The sequence below is a fragment of the Pyxicephalus adspersus genome, chromosome 5 (genome assembly GCF_032062135.1).
Source record: "Pyxicephalus adspersus chromosome 5, UCB_Pads_2.0, whole genome shotgun sequence".
Lineage (NCBI taxonomy): Eukaryota > Metazoa > Chordata > Amphibia > Anura > Pyxicephalidae > Pyxicephalus > Pyxicephalus adspersus.
In genome coordinates this window covers 90,100,612-90,107,264 of record NC_092862.1, presented here as the reverse complement: position 1 = coordinate 90,107,264, position 6,653 = coordinate 90,100,612, and the positions used below count along the sequence as shown (strand labels likewise).

Genomic DNA, 6,653 nt, shown 5'->3' with positions numbered 1-6,653 from the left:
GGGGCCACAGGATAATTCCAATCCTTCAAAATCACCCTCCTAACCGTTAGTAAACATATACTGGTCCAACCTCTATTTTTTCGGTATTGGGATGGAATCCTCATGCTCCCAAGAACCAAAGAGGCACAAAATCGGATCCTTAAGAAGCATTTGATCTGTGGTTTCATTTATAAATTGTATCACCGCATCCCATAATTGACCTATCTGTGAACAAGCCCACAAATAGTGTGTTAATGTAGTATTTAATGCCCCACATTTAGGACAGTAAGAATACGTCCTCTGTAACTCAGCCAAGTCACGTTTCCTCATTACCTTATGTGCTCTATGCATAATTTTGAAATGTGACTCCCTCCAGACCTCATCTACCATATAACTGCGTACATTCTGGTAGCCTTGTACAATATAGGCCACCAGATTTGTGTTTGAGTAATCCCTCTGCCAATGTCGCACATTTGTTTCCACAAGTGGTTTATTAAAGACACCCTGATAATATTGATAAAAATTAGATATACAGGGTGGCACTAGAGTAGTCAACTTATCAAATACATCCTTCTGCATAGGGTTATCTTGCACATATGGTCGTATCAGCGATTTGTAATATGTCACAGCCTGTAAATAGTACAGGGGGTGAACTGACAACCTTTGTAGATCGTACTTCGCCTGAAGAGCTTGAGCAGACAACATTCGATTGGCCTCTCTCTCCAATAAATCTTTCCACAAATATAACCCTTTTTTCTTCCATTTATGAAACACTTTACTCATATATCCAGATACAAAACTTGGATCACCACTAATTGGAAGGTACTTAGATACATTTGTAGGCAGTTTTAGTTTACGTCTAATCTCCCTCCAAGTGAGTACCATATCCCTCACTAGCAAATTATATTTACTGTGGCAGGTAATTGTGTAACTTTACAGTGGAGTAAGGCTTTCAAATCCCACAGTAGTACCAAGTTCATTTCCAACTCATAATTGGAGCACCTGGAGGTACCCCCTATCCAATCTATAACATGTCGAGTAATACATGCCAAATTATAGAGTCGCACATTCGGGAAATTAACCCCTCCTTCTTCCACCGGTAAATATAGTTTGGCTAAAAAAATCCTTGTTCTTTTCCCCTGCCACAGGAACTTTCCAAAAAACCTTATTTAAAGTTTGTATATCTTTGTGTTTAAGTAAGAGAGGTATCGTCTGCATGGGATATAACAGTTTTGCAAACGACACCATCTTACCCAATTGGCATCTACCAAAGAAGGATAGCGGTAGAGTGCCCCACCTATCCAATTCTTTAACTATTTTTTGTATTATCGGAGGATAATTGAGTTGATATAAAGATGATGGGAGTTTCCCAATCCTTATACCCAGATACGTTATCTGTGTTTTAGCCATTGGGAAAGATACATTGGTGGTCCAACTTTTATTCTGGCTATGGGATAAACATAAGATTTCACTCTTATCAAAATTGACTTTCAGTTCTGAAATCTCTCTGAACAGTTGAAACAGATTTTGTATATGTGGAACATCTTTTCCTGGTTTAGCAGTGAATAATAGTATATCGTCCGCAAAATACGTTGCTCTAACTTCCCGCTTCCCCACCTTGGAACACCTTGGAAATTTGACATATTCTCAATCTCACAGGCTAAAGGTTCCAGCGCCAGGTTGAAAAGCAGAGGCGACAGGGGACATCCCTGCCGCGTGCTTTTTTGTATAGCAAAAGCATTTGACACATAGCCGGGTGTGTGCACACAAGCCTTAAGAGAAGAGTACATACTTTGGATCAACCGGAGATATTCTCCAGCAAATCCAAGTTTCTGCAACACTTTAAACAACCATTGCATGCTTAAATTACCGAAGGCCTTTTCGGCATCTATACCAATTATTGCTATATCATTATCAGGTTGTGATTTCGCCACCTCCAAAACTGCCAGCACTTTTCGGATATTGGATACCGCTGCTCTTGCCCTCACAAATCCTACCTGTGATGGAGAGACAAGACCAGGTAGTATTGAGGCCAGTCTTTCTGCCATGATTTTCGATAATATTTTTGGCATCTACATTTATTAACGAAATTGGTCTATACGATTCAGGCAGTGTGGGATTTCTGCCTGGTTTGGGTAACACTTTAATATAGGCCTCCTTGCCTGTTGGGAAATAAAGACCCGAGTCCCACATATAATAAAAAAGATCACATAAAACCTGAGCCCACTCTTCTTTCATCATCTTGTAAAACTCTGCGGAGTAACCATCAGGGCCAGCTGCTTTCCCATTCGCAAGACTAGATATGGTGGATTGGACTTTGAATATGGTTACAGGGGCATTAAGCCACTCAATTTGTTATCTTGTTAACAACGGTAGAGTCAGTTTCCCCAAAAAATCATCTGCTTTTACTGCATCTATGGGAGTTTCCCCACACAGGTCCCCATAGAAGGCGGCAAAGGAAGAGTTAATCTCCTCGGGATGGGTAGTCAGATTGCCTGTCTGGGATTGCAGGGTAGCTGTAAAAGTTGGTTTATAAAATGTTTGGATTAAATTTGCTAACATTTTGCCTGATTTATTTCCGTAACGGTGAAATTTTACATCTCTCATTTTTTGATGGAGTTGCTCATATTTCTTCCTCCAGTTATCAAATTCCTGCTTCGTTGCCTGCCACACCTGTCGAGTTAAGCAGCGTTGGATCATTATTTAATTTCTGTTTAGATTCCTTAAATTGTTTCAGAGCCTTAAAATAATTATCATGTGTTAGTTTTTTCTGTTTGGTCATATATGCTATAAACCTGCCTCGTAGATATGCCTTATTCGCTTCCCAGTGTAAAATACGATTTTCAACATGATCAGAATTATATTTTTATATTCCAGGCAGTTTGTATAACTGTCCAGAGTTCCGGATCCTTATACAAATAGGATGGGAACCTCCATAAATAGGCATCGCCTTTTGGGACTAGATCTAAGATAGATAACATTATTGGAGCGTGATCTGAAAGGACCATCCCACCAATTTCTGGGCGGTCTATCAAAGGGTACAGAGATGTAGAGCTAAACAAGTAATCCAACCTCAATTGAGAGTTATTAACATGCAAGAAAAAAGTGTATTCCTTTTCCAGCGGGTATCTATCCCTCCACACATCATGAACATGCATAGAATCTATAAATTCTGTTAAAGGGGTTGATCCTGAAGAAGAGCTTTTCAACCTTCCCTGTCCCGCACCTAGTGAGGACGGAATAGTCTTATCCTGGTTTAGGTTCATCACCATGTTAAAATCACCACCAATAGGTTTATATGGGTTTGAATCTCGGGAAAGCCATAAGGAAATCGTTTGGAAAAATTGAACTGTTGGAGAATTAGGTGCATATATATTTTATATGGTCATTGTTTTATCAGCAAATTCCAATACCAATTTGGCAATTCTGCCATCTTGGTCTGAGGAGCAGGACAGGGTCTTACTCAAATGTTTATTTAGCAATATCAAAACTCCTGCCTTCCTCCCAATAGCTGGGGATCCATATACTTCCCCCACCCACATTTTCCTCATCCTGTGAAAATCTGAATCAGCAAAGTGTGTCATCCGTGCATAGTTTCTTAAGATGTCGAAGTATTGCCATTCTTTTTTTTGGAGATCTCAATCCCTTAACATTCCATGAAAGTACTTTCATTAAAAAAACAAAATAGATATCAGAGTTACATTTTCTGTATTCAATTTTTTTCTTTTTGTTGTTTGTGAACCTTAATGTAAATGGGGCTTTGTCACTATGTAGATAGAAACAAAGATTAGACTGACATGAATTACCTGAGTACATTATTGCTTTCCACACATTTTAGAAAAATAATTGGGCCATGATACATAACAAATAAAAGAACAGAAGAAACAAGTTCTTAACAACAAATTCTGTAGATCACAGAAAAACAAACAGTAAGAAAATTGAGGACTTCCTTTTTTCCTCATAGAAGTTGTTACTGTCAATACCATCATCATCTTGCAGACAATGGAGACTCACACGCCTGGGAATAATGACCACACAGAAGCCCCTAGGAGCTTCGCTGCAGACCTCATCAAAACACTCATTACAGTGGTTCAAAAGCTAGTATTAGTGACTTAACTATTAGCCACATAATAAACATTTACTCTGGCATATTGCACCAAGATAGACTATAACTATGCATTAAACCAAAAGTCAAAAAAGGTTTCTCACGTGTCTAAGGCACTTCCGGGACCGAATATGAGACCCAAAACAAACAAGAGCAGATAAAAACTTGTTTTTAACCACCTGGGCGTTACACTGATGTCTAGATTTCTGTACCAAAAGCGTTACAGGTTTTCATGAAATATTTTTTTTAAATTGTAGACCTGTAACTTGCAGAAATATGTCCGAATAGGGGTCTAGTAGATATAATGAATAGAAAAAATGTTTAAAACACACAATCATGTAAAAAAAAAAAAATTACTTTTAATAAAATTAAAGGAAAAACACAAAATTCAGCTTAAACAAGAATACATAAATAAATGAAAAATACTGAAAATGCGATAATTCGGTATACTGTATAGTAATATATTTAGCAGTAGATGCAGGCAATAAATGACATTCACTTTAAATACTTGGAGTCCATATACTATAAACTGTCCCTTTTACTTTAAAGTTTATTTTTCCTGAACACAAAAATGTCTCTTGTGCAAAAAACACTGTGCAATGATAAACAGTAAAGGAAAGCTCCGACCTTATTCTGAAGAGCAGGAACAAATGTCAGTCTTAAAGGAGACTTGTCTTTTTGATGCGCTGGCTTGAATACTCTGCTGCAGGCTTTGGGCCTTGTGGCGGGAAACTAGCTGNATACAACACGTCCTCTCTTAGTGGATAGCGGTGCAGGCACTCTAGCTCTGGACTCTGGCCTCCCACCATGCGTCTCTTTCTCTCTAGGGGTCGCAGGAGGGTTGGCGCTCTTTCTCTATTTTGCCTTTGCCGTTCTGTCACTTTAAGAGTCGGCTGCAGTCTGACTGATGCACACGTTCTATGGCCTCTATGGTGCTCTGCTTCTCTAATGCGCTCTTTACTGTGCAAGTTGAGGAGCGTTATGCTTTACCCTCTAAGGGTTAAAAGTTCCACTGTGGCAGGCGAAGCACCATGAGGTGCCTTGTGCGCTGTGGCATTAGAAGAATTATTATCTCTGTCTCTCTTTATTCTTATCAGACTGTCTTTACTCTATAATTCCTCTAATACCGTTCCATAAAAGTAGTAGGTTTAAAGAGCACACCAAATACTTTAGATAACTTCTTTATTAACTTCAAACTTTCTTCATATAACACTGCTGATTCTGCAGCAGAAAGTCTATGTACGAACATGTGTTGAATAAAGTATCACAAAATGATGGTTGAAGTTTTGATGATAATGATAATAATACTGATACTGATACTGGTGATGGTAATGATACTGATGTTTAGTTTGTTGATAATGATACTGTTGAAGATAATGATAATGTTGATGATGATGCTGAAGATAATAATGCTGTTTGTTGTTTATGTTGATGCTAATAATGTTGATACTGTTTATGCTGTTTATGGTGGAACTGCAAGCAAACATATGACAGGTTCAGCAGACAGTCCCAATCACTATTAAACTACAGTAATCTATATAACTGCATTAAATACCTTTTTGGCCTTTTGTCTACTTCTATGAAACTCTCTGGCTGGAACTCTGGCTGTTCTCTCTCTCTCTCTTCTCTCTCTATCTGTTAGCACGCTGAATACAGCATGGTTTGCTAGGGAATTTCCCCATGAACACAGTGTAAGGCTGGTTGTGATTGGTTGAAGCCTCTGCATAATGTAAGACTCACTGTGATTGGCTTATCTTCTAGCTAGATAATGACTCTTAAAGGTATATTTTCTTTTTCTGCCTATGTTAACAAAATGCATATATAACTGTTATAAATATTCACAACCATAAAATACAGTGATAACTCTGCATCTAGCTTAAACATATGAGCATATGAGCTGTATAGTGGGGTTATTGGCAGGTTTAGGTGTATACAGAATATACTGCACTAATAACCTAGGACAGGTTTTAGCTGGCCAGCTACACTAAGGAAGAAGGTGAAAACATTAATATAAAGAGAACCAAATTCAGAAGATGGGGATATCCATGCTAAGACTCTCAACTCCAAAGAAGATAGTTCTGTTCAATCAGTGGAGTGATTGACTGTTACACAATCAGCTTCAGTCCTGGAGCCCTTAAGCTTTTAGCTTCTCAGCTCACAGAGGAGAATTTTCAGCAGACTCCCCAGATACTGAGTGGAGCTGCTTTCCCATCCACTGTGAACTGTGAATCTTCATCTTCCTCCAGCTGTGAAGGGATAGCGTGAGGTAGCGGCTCACATGCAGCTACAGAGGTATCTTTTCTTTGCAGGTCCTGATCTGCCCATTTCCCAAGAAGGCACCTCCAGAGCCGGTGTCCTAACAAAAAAAAACGACCCATGAAAAATAACTGCCAGGGGGCGGATACCAGTGGGTGTGTACATTGACCTATCGTCAGGATAGTTTCACTTTCACTTTGCGTATGAATGCAGCATGTCATCTACTGCAGCCTTACATCTCTCCCACTGCAGCCTTACATCTCTCCCTGTACAAACCCCCATATATCATGAACACTATGTCATATCGACCTGA

General features: G+C 39.0%; 1 long non-coding RNA gene across 1 annotated transcript; it reads right to left on the bottom strand.

Moving 5' to 3' along the window:
- Nucleotides 1-4,711: 4,711 nt before the first annotated feature.
- LOC140331243 (uncharacterized) lies at nucleotides 4,712-6,401 on the bottom strand. The gene is made up of 2 exons (XR_011920905.1): nucleotides 5,640-6,401; nucleotides 4,712-5,557 (listed from the first exon to the last, which is right to left on the bottom strand). It is a non-coding gene; the product is annotated as an uncharacterized lncRNA (long non-coding RNA).
- Between the last annotated feature and the right edge of the window lie 252 nt (nucleotides 6,402-6,653).